The sequence below is a fragment of the Peromyscus leucopus genome, chromosome 23, assembly GCF_004664715.2.
Source record: "Peromyscus leucopus breed LL Stock chromosome 23, UCI_PerLeu_2.1, whole genome shotgun sequence".
NCBI lineage: Eukaryota > Metazoa > Chordata > Mammalia > Rodentia > Cricetidae > Peromyscus > Peromyscus leucopus.
Window position 1 is genome coordinate 44,533,630 of NC_051082.1, and position 14,133 is coordinate 44,547,762.

The window sequence follows — 14,133 nt, forward strand, 5'->3', positions numbered from 1 at the left end:
TGGGACCTGGAGAGAAGCTCTCCAGCTACATTCACTGCAGACAGGCTGCACTGGCCTTGGAAAGCAGCTCTCCTAGGCAAGATAGGACAGGAGAAGTCTAGATGACTTCAGCCATTCTCACCTAGGCCAAAGTGGGAGGGCTTTTGCTGTTCATAGCTTTGAACTGGTACAAATACAGTGGCATACTTGCATGCAGATTTATGTCATGATTTGTGTAATGTTTCTTGGGACACTACGCATTCTCCTACAGTCTAAATAATAAAACCAGGTGGTGGCGCACGCCTTTAATCCCAGCACTCAGGAGGCAGAGGCAGGCAGATCTCTGGGAGCCAGCCTGGTTTACATAGTGAGTTCCAGGACAACCAGGGCTTTGTTACACAGAGAAACTCTGTCTTGAAAAATAAACTAAAAATAAATAAACAAACAAACCTAAACAAACAAATAAACAGATAGTAAGAGAGCTGTTGGCCGTGTTGGTTCGAGTGTCAACTATCCTGGTCGAACCCCCGGGAACTTCCTCCTGTCTTAGTCCCAGGTGCTGGGACTACATGTGTGTGCCATCGTGGCCAGATTTGGTTTTCTGGAGACAAAGTCTCACTTTTTAGCCCCTATACTGGCAATCAGCTGGACCAACCTCAGAACCTCAGGAATCTGCCGTTTGGGGCCTTTTACAATCACCAAGGGGACACCCCAGCAGCTGCAGAGAACCTGCTCTACCTGTCACCACTCCAGGCAGTCTGCACTGGCCTTGGGAGGTAGCACTCTTCAGCAAGACAGGGCTGAGTAAAGTCTAGAGGACACTGCAGCCATTTTTGACCAGGCTAGATGGGGAGCACATCCCCCAGTGGGCCAGCTGAAGGCTAGTGATTGGTATTGACAAAAATCTTTCATTTGCATGAAGGACTGTGTTATAATGGTGTTCTATCCTTCCCATACATCCAGGTCTATCTATATACACTGGTTTCTTTCCTTATATTTATTTATGTATTCAATTTTGATTTTTGAGAGAGGTAGCTCAGGCTAACCCAAAACTAGCAGTGCAGCTAAGGATCAACTTGAGTTCCTGATCCTCCTGCCTCAGCCTCCTCAGTTCTGGGACTATAGGGGCATGCCACTGTGGTGGTTTGAGAGAAAATGCCCCTCGCTAAAGGAAACAGCACTATTAAGAGGTGTGGCTTTGTTGGAGTAGGTGTGGTCTTGTTGGAGGAAGTATGTCCCTGTGGAGGAGGGTTTTGAGGTCTCATATATGCTCAAGCCACCCTCAGTGTCTCAGACCACTTCCTGTTGCCTGTGAATCAAGATGTAAGAACTCTCAGTTCCTCTAGCACCATGTCTGCCTACATGCTACCTTGCTTCCCACCATGACAATAATAGACTAAATCTTTGAAAATGTAAGCGAGCCACCCAGTTGAACATCTTCCTTTATAAGAGCTTCCATGGTCATGGTGTCTCTTCATAGCAATGGAAACCCTAACTAAGACAGCCACCCTGCCCAGTTTTGTTTAGTTTTTTTGTTTTGTTCTGAGATGGGGTCTACTTTGTAGCCCAGGTTGACCTACAACTCACAGCTCTTCTCTTGCCCTAGTCTTCTCAGTGTCATAATTACAGGAATGTGCCAACACCCCTGGTACACTTTCTGTATCTTAGGATATTTTGACACCTTGGGAGAGCCTCCCCCTTTCCAGGTTAGCTGTCTTTTGTGGACTGCAAGAGCTCTTCGGAGAGGCATGTCTTTCATCTACAAACCAATCAATCTTGTGTCTGCATTCTCAATAACTTCCTTATCTAACTCTGACATGCCTCTTTCTCCTTTCCAAAATCACCTACAGTCAGGTACCAGGCAACTAGACACCGTCAATACACCTCCAAACCACTGAGCTATTCCAATTTGGCAATGCCTTATTCCTTCTGCCCTGGCTTGCTTTCCCCTCAGACATGCCAACAGAAGCTCTCCCTCGGGCATGTTTCCTATTGTATTCTTTTCTTTTATCTTTCTAAGAGTCTAGATTAACTGGGAAGTTATGGGATTCTCCAGGCTGAACTGGATTCATGATTCTCCTCACTCCAGGCTCCTAAGTGTTGGATTATAGGTCCTCACTGCCACAAGCAGCTTTCTCATCTTTCTGATTCTCATTCATGTTCACGGCCACTTGATTCATACCTCGAGTGTTCTCTTGGCCTGATTTACAAACAGCAACCGTCTCTCTGGTTCTGTGACCATATAACCATCTTCTTTACAAGATGCAATCTGGTCCCTAGTTAGGTCTGTAAGGTCTTTATCATCCCATCTCTGTAGCTAGAGTTTTTCTCTCCAGGTCCTGCCAAGCTCCAGCAGTTCCATAGCCCACTTATAAAATAAACATACAGATGTTTATATTATTTAAACTGCTTGGCCATTAGCTCAGGTCTACTATTGTCTAGCTCTTACTCTTATACTCAGCCCATTTCTGTTAATCTATATGTCGCCATGTGTTCCGTGGCTTTACCTGCTGCCTTTACATGATGCTCCCTGGACGGCAGGTTGGCATCTCCTCCTCTCTGCCTCCCTGTTCTCTCAATTCTCCTCTCTGCTAGTCCCTCCTGTACTTCCTGCCTGGCTACTGGCCAATCAGTGTTTTATTTATCAATCAATTATCCACAGCACATCTCCAACATCTACTCTCTTAATACACTGCAGGAATCAAGGAAAGGGGGAGATAACAGAAGATAACCCATGTGTCTAACTCACCTTACTGAAAACTTAATGAGTAGAGAAAAGTAAACACCCTGAAGAGATCTCCTTGGTAGGGGTCTTAAGAGTGATCAGCTTCTAGTGGCCAATGCTAATGAAGGGATGTGACCACAAGGATTCCAAGTCCTTTTATCCAATGACCTAGTTCATTAACTGCCAACAAAGCACAAACTTAGGTGCAAAGATAAGTGGTTGTAATTAAGAAATGTTATTAATGACAGGTAACATGTAACAGATATGTCCCAAGCCATCTCCTGCTATGATTAAGATATTTTAAATTAAGTATTTGTAAGCCTGAGGAGTGGGTATTAGGCTTTCTGATATATTTATTACAGGTCAAGTACATTGCTCACAGTGAGTGTAGGATCACACATTCATCAGAGGTCTGTGGCTGGTGGGATTTTAAAGTAGACTGAACAGGATTGAGAATGGAAAATGGAAGAAGTGGGTTAGTGATGTAGTTGAGTTGGCAGAGTGGTTGTCTAGAAGATGCAAATCCCTGGATTCAATCCCTAACACCAATAAATTAGGCATACTAGTGCCCTCTGCACTGGGAAGGGGAAGGCAGGGGGATCAGAAATTCAAGCTTATCCTAGGCACATAGAGAGTTGATGGTCAGCTACTCGAGACTCTGGAACAAAATTTTAAATGAGGATGAATGTTCAGGGAGCATCTTGTCTCTGTTGTTGGAAAAAACTCACGGCTGCCTGAAAAATACTTCTCTGGTCATTCATTGTGTCAAATGCCAGTGATTCCAGCACTTCGGAGACAGAATAAAGAGAATCAGGAGTTCAATATCTTCCTCAGTTATGGGCCTGCCTGGGCTGTATTAGACCCTATAACAAACGGTGAACCAACCAAAAGCAATTAAACAAAACAAAACCTTAGTGTTTCTGAGTGCAGGCTGCCCTCATGGCAATCCTGGTGTTTCCAGGAGTTTACAATTATTGAGCAGACATTCCAGCCTCTACAGAGGACCACTATGACCTTGCTGAAGATATATCCAGACAGCCTGCATTGGCCAGGGAAAGCAACACTCCTAAGACAAAGTAGATGATGACCTGTAGCCATTTTCATCTAGGCCAGAGGGGCAGTAGTTCATCCTGATAGCCCTGCTGGAGACTTGTGATTGATAGTCACAATACTTCATTTGCATGAAGAACTTTGTAATAATTGGTACAATGTCCTTGGCCTACCCCCACCTATTCCATCAGCCCCTCCTCCCCTTAAGCTTTTTGAGACAGGTTGCAGTTTAGCACAAACTGGCCCCAAACTGTGTAACCAAGAATCACCATAAACTTCTAATCCTCCTGTCTTTATCCACAAGTGCCATGAATACAGGTGTGTGCCAGCACACCAGGATGGCTCACTTTTTGAGCACCTGGACTATGCCTTGGTGTCGCAAAATTGGGCCCTTTTTTTGTGTGTTTGTTTGCCTGCTTTTTCTTTTTGTAAGTAAAGCAGGCTGAGCATGTAAGTCAAAGAGTAGACAGCCTAGGTCACGGCCTAGAGCAACAAGGCCTTAGTTCTCTACATTTTGAGGTACAAGCCTTTGACACACATCCATTTCAGCCAACACAATAAGAGCCCTTTCTCCCTAGCTCACGATTTCTTTCTTTTTTTTTTTTCTCTTCTCTTGCCTCCTCTTCCTTTTCTCTTGCTAAAAAAAAAAAAAAAAAAGACTTTCTGAGAGACAGGACATGTCATAGAACCCAGGCTGGCACCAAACTATGTACAAGATGCCCTTGAATTCCTCATTCTCTTTCTTGTAAGTGCTGGGCATGGGCCACCACATTGGGCTCCTTACTTAGGATTTCTGAGTAGGGCAAAGTGATCATAAACAGGCAATAATTTTTAAATATATACTATATAGACGTATATGGATTGCTATGAAATCGAAACCAGGACAACACCTAGCATATAACGCTTACTTCTGAGTAGGGCAGAAAGCCAGGCTGGATATCATGGTCAAAAAGTAGGATAGACTTTCTTGAGGACGGCCTGGAGGGGCTGCAGGAGCTGAGGCCCGAGTCCATCGTTGCTTTTGGCCACTCAAAGAAAAACCTACTAGAAAGTCGCCCCCTAAGTTTGGGCTGTCATCGCTCCACCTAACCTCCCCCTATGTGGAGCCTGCAGCAAAACCGCCACGTGCGGGAATGCACGTGGCTGTGGGGGGATTTCCGCCGGGCAAGAGGCTACTTCCGGTTATGGCGTCCATCAGTGAGTACGGGTGCCGAGTGGGGCCTTGCTGCCCTGGTCGGACACTACACTGGATCTAGGAACTTAAGGAGAATGAATGATGCTTCAGGACCTGACTTCGTTTCCAGGTTCCCTAGGTTGCTAAATCTTTTGTTGTTGGAGAGAAACCGGTTGGAGAATGTATGCCCAGACACCACCCCCACCCCCACCCCGCTACCTCCCACACCGATTACTCTTTGAACAGAAAATCTATATCTGATAGAAGATGCTGTCACATGGAGAGTAAAGGATGCCAGAAGAGAAGAAGATGCTAAAAGATGACATCAGTGCGTATCAGACACAACCACGTTGCTTAAAGCCAAGATAAACAAAGTTTCAGAGCTCAGCCAAGAAAAGATGGGCGTTCAGTCACACGAGGGAAAGCCTGAGATAGAGACGTCAGTTTATTTCACCTAACTTGAATCCTGTAATTTAGGTAACATCAGAAGCTTCTTTATAAATTAAGGAGATGTTATGTATGCTATATAATAAAACATTAGGAAGTTTCTAAACCAACATCATTTGAGGACACAGTTATAAACTCTACTTGAATAATTGCTCAAATAAAATTCATCTATAAAGGGTGAAGGTTTGAGGATTATGGGAATATGAACATAAAAGTAAAGCTTTCCCAGGAAATCCCAATAGAGAACTTTAGAAGGTGAGATGGTTCAAGGTGTAAAGGTGCTCGCCACCAAGACTGATGACCTGAGTTGGGTCCCCACAACTCAGAACTGGCTCCAGCAAGTTGTTCTGACTTCCATGTGCACCTCCCCACATGCACACCAAATAAACAAACAAATAAATGCAAACAAACATTTTCAAAACGTAGTATTCTTTTCTTTATTCTTTTTTCGATAGTCATGCTACATAGGACGTAAGAGCCCCAAACTTGCTGTGATCTTGCCCTCTAGTGTGATACTGACTTGACTCAATTTGCTTCCTGTGATAATCGCAGGGTGTACGGTTTTCCTGTAAATGACTCTTTTTTTCCCTGAGACTGTCTCATATAGTGCAGTCTGGCCTTGAACTTGCTCTATATCTGAGGATGACGTTGAACTTTTGATCCTTTTGCCTCTGTTTCCCGAATTTCAAGATCACGGCATGTACATCTACACCAAGTTTATGTGATCGTGAGGTGATGGGAATTGAACCCAGAACTTCTTGCAGGCTAGGGAAGGACTCTACCAACTAAGCTGCACCCCCTAGTCCCTTGATGACATTTAATTAGCAGTCTTCTGATAGCCAGTGACATTGAAAATTTTTTTCCTGTTTACTAGTCATTTGTACTTTATATTTTGAGTACTGGATGTTTAATTTTATGCAATCCTGTTTGTCAGTTGTTGGCATAATGAATGAATAGAGCCCTTTTTCAGAAAGTCCTTGCCTATGCCTATATTTTGAAGTCTCCCCCACAACACAACCTTCTCTTGTAGTAGTTTCAGGGTTTAAGTCATACATTAGTTGTTTTTTCTTTTCTTTAATCTGTTTTAAGTTGATCTTCATAAAGGGTGAGCAATAGGGATCTGCTTTCATTTTTATACTCCTACCACTTTTCCCAGCACCATGTGTTGAAAGAGATAGAGCTAGAAGGGTCAAGACTTCAAGACTGTCTTTGGTTACCTAGTAAATTTTCAGCTAACTTGGATTACCTGAGACTCTGTTCAAAAAAATAATAATTATAAAGTAAATAAAATCAAGACAAGATAAAACAACACAAATACAAATAAGAACCACACGATACTCATATTTTAAAATAAAAGAGCAAAGAATATGAAGAATATTGAAAACAAATAATAAATCAATATTTTCACACCCCAAATTAATCACTGATGTTTAATGTGACTTGTGGTTTACTACAAATTATGTAGTGAATAACATACTACCACAGACTGAGCACATTATAAAGAAAAATGTTTGTTTTAGTTACAGTTAAAGTTTAAGTTAGAGGAACTACATTTGGGGCCTTATGCTGGCAGAGTCCCAAGGCTCCACGGGCCATCATAATGGTGAGAGTCGGGAACATGAGCAAGACAGCTGAACTGGCTTTTACAGCAACCTCCTGAAAAAAAAACCAATTAATCCAAAAACCCATTAGTCCATTAATTGCATAAGTGGTTTAATCCATTTATGAGAGTAGATAATTAATCTCCTCTTAAAGATCCTACCAAGTCTCATCTTTTAATCTCATAACAAGGACTAAATTTCGACATGAGTTTCATAAGGAGAAAAACCTTCCTCCAACTGTACCAATTACTTTTACTATAGAACTGATGATCACAGATGGAGCTGATTCCAGCTGGATGCAAGCCTTTCAGAAATCAGTCTCCTTACATGCTCTCAAGAGATAATTACTCTGAAGCCTGGGAATGTGCTCAGTGAGCAGAGTGCTTGCTGAGCATGCATGAAACCCTGGGTTCAGTCTTTGGCACTACATAAAATTGGGCTTGAGGGGTGGAGGCAGGAAGATCAGAGGTTCAAAGGTCATCTTTAACTACATACTGAGTTCTAGGGTACCCTGGGATATACTGGATCATAGACTGTCTCAGCAGGAAAAAAAATGATAACCACTCTTATCATGTGTGTATATGTGTGTTCAGGTGTGCATGTGTGTATGCACAGAGGACACCATTGGGCACACCATTGGGACACCATTGGGCATTTTTTCTCTGGTACTGCTCACCTTAGTTTTTTAAAATTACATTTTGTTTCTTTGTTTATTGTGTTTGTGTGCACATGTGCATGGCATGGTACATACGTGGAGTTCAGAGACAACTTGCTGGAGTCAGTTCTTTCTATTGTGTGGGTCCCAGGGATTGAATTCAGGATATCAGGCTTGGCAGCAGGCATTACCTGCTGAACCAGCAACACTTTGTTTTATGAGACACTGTTCCTCACTGGTCTGGAACTCATCAAGTAGGCTATTCTCACTAGGAATCCACTTTACCACAATGTTGAGGTTTTAAGTGTGTTCCATCATGTCCAGCTTTTTAAAAATGGGTTCTGTGCCGGGCAGTGGTGACACACACCTGTAATCCCAGCACTCAGGAGGCAGAGGCAGGTGGATCTCTGTAAGTTCGAGGCCAGCCTGGTCTACAGGGCTAGTCCAGGACAGGCTCCAAAGCTACAGAGAAACCCTGTCTCGGAAAAAAAAAAAAAAAAGAATAAAAATGGGTTCTGTATGGAGAGATGGCTCAGGGGTGAGGAGCACTGGCTGCTTTTCTGGAGGACCTGGGTTCAATACCCAGCACCCATATGGCAGCTCACAGCTGTCTGTAGCACCAGTTCCAGAGGACCTGGCACCCTCACACAGACATACACACAGGCAAAACACAAATGCCCATAAAAATAAGTAAGTCTTTTAAAAAGTAGATTCTGTGGCATTCAAACTCAGATCCTTGGTTAGTGAGCTCAGGTCTTCATGCATGGAAGGCAATTCTTTTCCAATGAGTCATCTACCCAGCCTGGTAATCAGTCTTGGTCAGGAGCCAGCTGGTCATGTTGGTATTCCCCTCTAAACTCAGCACTCAGGAGGCTGAGGTATAAGGATTGAAAGTTCAAGATCAGTCTGGGTTACATACTGAGTTTTGGGTCAATGTGGAATGTATAGAAAAATTTCTCAATTATGATGATAATGATAATGTTAGTGCTAAGTGGGGCAGAGCTCAGTGGTAGAATTCTTGGAGCTCTGGGCATGGTCCTTAGCATTGTGAAAAAGTAAGAAGCTGGGCATAACAGTAGTGTGTTCCTGTAACCCCAGCAATCGAGAGGTGAAGGCAGGAGGATCAGGAACAAGACCAGCCTGGGCTACATTGAGAGTTCAAGACCTGCTGTAGTTACATAAGACTTTGTCTCAAAAAACAAAACAAAATAATAATAATAGTAATGATATGTCAGTAACATTTCCATGCGTCTTTTAACATGACTATATGTGCATAAATAACATATACTTTTGGCATATGTGAAACATTTGCATATGTGACACCATGCTGTTCTATTCTGAAGCTAAATTTGGAGTCAAACTGCTTGGGTTTCAATTCGGTATGCTAAGGATCTGTCTCTTTGCAGGGTGATGAAAATGTCTAAAATTATCCATGATAGTTTCACATTTCTTTGAATACACTAAATTCACTTTACAAGAGCAAATCATATAATATACAAATTATATCTTAACAAAAGTATTATAAAATAGATACAGGTGTTTAGATCCCCCAAACCCACATAAATGCTAGGTGCATGGTGGCCCAGATGTAATTTCAGCCCCAGAAGGCAGACATGGTATTCTCAGGGCATGCTGGCTAGTCTGACCATCCATATCAGTGAGCTTCAGGTTTGACTGAGAGCCCCTGCTTCAGTGAATAAGAGCAAGGGACATCAAGGATGATTCCTGCATCAACCTCAGGTCTTCACAAGCATGTGTACACATATGCGCCCTCTTCCCAAAACAGGCATACGTGTAAATACACACACACACACACACACACACACACACACACACACACACACACCACTGAAAAGGGAAAGAATAGACACCAATGAAAAATGGTATGTGAAAAAAATCCTAGTTGTGCAATGTGTAAGTCTTGGGTCCTTGGTCTGAGTATTTTAAAAGCTTCCTTTGCCCCTATGTTCGTGACTATAAAATAAGACAATCACAGTATCTCTGTCGCTTGTTTGTGATGCTAGTCAATGAGTAAAAACACTTAGGACAAGGTGAGGGAGTAGGGTTGACATGACAGTGCTCAAGACACATGAACATTGAATACAGTTGCTGTCTTAGTTAGGGTTTCTATTGCTGTGAAGAGACACTATGACCACAGCAACTCTTCAAAAGGGAAACATTTAATTGGGGCCGGTTTACAGTTTCAGAGGTTTAGTTCATTATCGTCATCATGGGACATGGTGGCATGCAGGCAGACATTGTGCTGGAGAAGGAGCTACATCTTGATCCACAGGCAGCAGAAAGTGAATTGAGTGTCACACTAAGCAAAGCTTGAGCAAAGGAGACTATGGTGGTATTTTATTTGTACTGAAATGTGATTTTCATTGTATGTTAATAAATAAAGTTGCCCGGGGGTCAGAGCTATTAGAGCCATAGCAAGAGCGTGGCGGCGCACGCCTTTAATCCCAGCACTTGGTAGAAGAGCTAGGTAGATCTCTGTGTGTTCAGGGATACAGCCAGCATTGGAGACATACGCCTTTAAGACCTGGAGGGCGGTACTTACAGGCAGTGACAAGGCAGTCATGTGTTTGGGTTTACAACCAATGAGAAGGCAGAACAGAAAGACTATTTAAAGAGAGACACACAGGAAGTAGCTCTCTTTCAGGAAGCTAGGAGCACTGCAGGAGGTAAGATTTTAGCTCTGAGCTCTGACCTCTCGGCTTTCTCTTTTACATTGGTTCTGTGTTTTTTATTTTAATAAGATGGTTGGTTACATCTACATCAGACCTCAAAGCTCACCCCTACAGTGACACACCTCCTCCAACAAGACCATGCCTACTCCAGCAAAGCCACACCTCCTAATAGTGTCACTCCCTATGAGCTTATAGGGCCAGTTACATTCAAACCACCACAGTCGCATTGTGATTTAGGGTTTTCGCTGTACTGATTCAATGTCCCTGATGATGTATCTGGACTACTTACCTCTAGTTGCTCAATAATATTCATTTACAAAGGGTCTTTGTCCCTTTTTCTATTGATGGACATTGTCTAGGTTTCTTTTTCTGCTGTGATAAAAATACTCTTGACAAAAGCAACTTAAGGGTGAGTTTTGTTTCTGGCTCATAGTTTAGAGGTACAGTCCATCATGGCAGTGAAGTCACAACAGCAGGAGTTTGAGATAGCTTGGTCATTTGCATCCATAACCAAGAAGCAAAGAACAGGTCTAATGAGATGGCTCAGTGTATAAGAGTGGCTTGTGGCCAAGCCTGACAGCCTGAGTTCAAGCCCCAGGAGTTACATGGTAAAAGTGAGAACCTACTCAGAGAGAAATGACTCCTACAAATTGTCCTCTGACATGCTCTGTGGAGTGTATGCACACATGCATACAGGCATGTGAACACATACAAAATAAACAAAAATGTAATAATTTTTTTTATTAAAAAGAGGCAGAGGGGACTAGGGATATAGCTCAGCAGCATAGTGCTTACCTAACATGCATGAGGCCCCAGTTTCGATCCTTGGCACTGAGAAAAATAAAAGAAAGAGTTGAAGCAGACAGCAACAAATACCTGTTACTCAGCTCACTTCCTTCTTTTAATACAGTCCAGCCTAGAGAAAAAGGTGCCATTCACAGAGTCATGACACAATCTATCTAATGCCTTAAGGACAGTCTCGGAGGCTAATCTTAATCCAGAGAGTCCCTTGCAGGTGTGCCTGGAGGCTTAACTCTTAGATGATTCTAGATCCCATCAAGTTGACAATATTAACCATCACAGATAGTGGCCCATTAAAAATGTGTTATTATAATACCAATAATATTGTTACTAAACACCATCAAATGCATACCCTCGGGCACCTGTATTTGTGGGGTATGTTTTGAGAGAAGTTCTCTTGTAGCTGACTATGACCTGCCTCCATCTCTGATGTGTTGAGATTATGGGCATATGCCGCCATGGCTGGGGTGATATAGTAATATATTTGGTTCACCTAAGTGAATTTGGAGACAGATAACATGAATCACACAAGTTTATACACCTGGAGACAAAGATTCAATAACAAATGCTGAGATGGAGGATTCAGTAAAATAGAAAAACCCAGAGGAGTGTGTTGTCATGGAAACGAAGAGAGAAACATGCCTTATCAATTTTGCAGTGGCCTCATGAAGGCACAGTCACACTGATGTGCTGTGACTACTCTCCTATCTGCATTTACTTCATTGCTTTTGTATTAAATCTCACACTTTGGGGACAAGTGAGATCACTCCGTCAATAATGGCTCTTGCTGAACAAACCTGGCAAAATGAGTTTGATTCCAAGAACCTCCATGGTGGAAAGAAAGAACTGACCAAACAGTCATTTTCTGCCCTCCACATGTGTGCTGTGGCACCCTGACCCCCACACATACGTCATGCACGGCCACAAAAATAATAAGAAAATAGTGGTTAAGAAACAATGACTGCTCTTCCAGGGGACCTGAGTTTGGTTCTTGGCATCCGTGTGGCAGCTCATAACCATCTGTTATGATGCAATGTCTTCATCTGACCTCTGTGAGAACCTGGCACACAAACGGTAAATAGACACACATGCAGGCAAAATACTCACACACACAACAAAAATGAAAAAGAACTACACTTTTTTGGATTTTCTCCCAGATTTATCTTAATTTGCCAGTCTGATGATCTCCTTTGGCTAGACCCCTGCGAATGGATAAAACTGAAACTGTTAGCTTGTGCTGTGAGTTGTAAATCGTCTTCTAGAAAGTCTTTTTCTGTTTGTACACTCACTTGAAAGAGTTAACTTTTTGCTCGAGCCCTCATTAATGCTGGACATTTCTACTGACAGTGAAAAGCTAGCATGGGTCAGATACTGCACACCACACCAACATTTTTTTTTTTTCAAATTTGAAAAGGAAGGGCAAATTTTTCTCAGTGCTGGGGATAGAGCAGAGGGCTTTGTACGTGCTAGGCAAGCACTCTACTACTGAGATCTACAGATCTGCCTCAAGCCCAGACCAGTGTGTGTGTGTATGTGTGTGTGTGTGTGTGTGTGTGTGCTCATTTGAGACATACACACATGCTCATTCATGGAGTTGCTTATAGAGGCTAGGAGCTGATGTGGGATGTCATCCTCAATCAAACTCCATTTTATTCCTTGAGACAGGGTCTCTCACTAACCTGGAGCAAGACTGGCAGGCCAACTATTCTCCAGCATCCTCTTGTCTCCTTCTCATACCCACAGCGTTGGAGTTAGAGCCACTGCCATAGCTTACAGCATCTGTAAACCTGACACACACCGGGAAGAGGGACCTCAGCTGAAAAATTGCTCAGATCGGATCGCTCTGTAAGGCATTTTCTTAATTTCTAATATATATATATATGCCTCAGCTGTATAAAAATGTAGCTGGTCGGGCAGTGGTGGCGCACGCCTTTTAATCCCAGCACTCGGGAGGCAGAGGCAGGCAGAGCTCTGTGAGTTCGAGGCCAGCCTGGGCTACAAAGTGAGTTCCAGGAAAGGCGCAAAACTACACAGAGAAACCGTGTCTCGAAAAAAACAAAACAAAACAAAAAAACAAAACAAAACCCAAAATGTAGCTGAAGATGGCCATGGTGGCACATGCCTTTACTAGTACTCCAGAGGCAGAGGCAAGTGCACCTCTACGAATTCAAGGTCAGCCTGGTCTGCAAAGTGAGTTCCAGGACAGCCCAGACTACAGAATGAGACAAAATTAAAAAATAAATAATTATTAAAGAATGGTATATGAGTAAGTTAGAGGGAGTATGCTGGATGTTTTTATGTCAACTTGACACAAGCTAAAGTCATCTCAAACAAGGGAACCTCAATTAAGAAAATGCCTCCTAAGACTGGGCTGTAGGCAAGCTTGCAGGGCATTTTCTTATTAGTGATTGATGGGGAGGGTCCAGTCCATTGTGGATAGTGCCATCTCTGGTCTGGTGGTCCTGGGTTCTATAAGAAAGCAGGCTGAGCAACCCATGAGGAACAAGCCAATAAGCAGCACCCCTCCATGGCCTCTGCATCAGCTCCTGCCTCCAGGTTCCTGCCCTGTTTGAGTTCCTGTCCTGACTTCCTTTAATGATGAGCAGTGATGTGGAAGTGTAAGCCAAATAAACCCTTTCCTTCCCAACTTGCTTTGGGTCATGGTGTTTCATCACAGCAGTAGTCATCCTAATTAAGACAGGGAGCAAGCCAGCAAGCAGCTTTTCCTTATGGTTTCTGTTCAGGTTCCTGACTTGGTTTCCCTCCATGATGGACTGCAACCTGTAAGAAAATAAACCCTTTCCTCTCCAAGTTGCTTTCAGTTACAGTGGTTGTCACAGCAACAGACACGTAACAAGCGTGCCTGGCTTTTTACATGGATGCTGGGGATGTGAACTGGGATTTTCAGGTTTGCACAGCACACACTTTATCCCTGGGCCCTCTCATCAGACTCTGTACCAATGATTTTTAATGCCTACAGACTGTATCATTGTATGGATATTCATAAT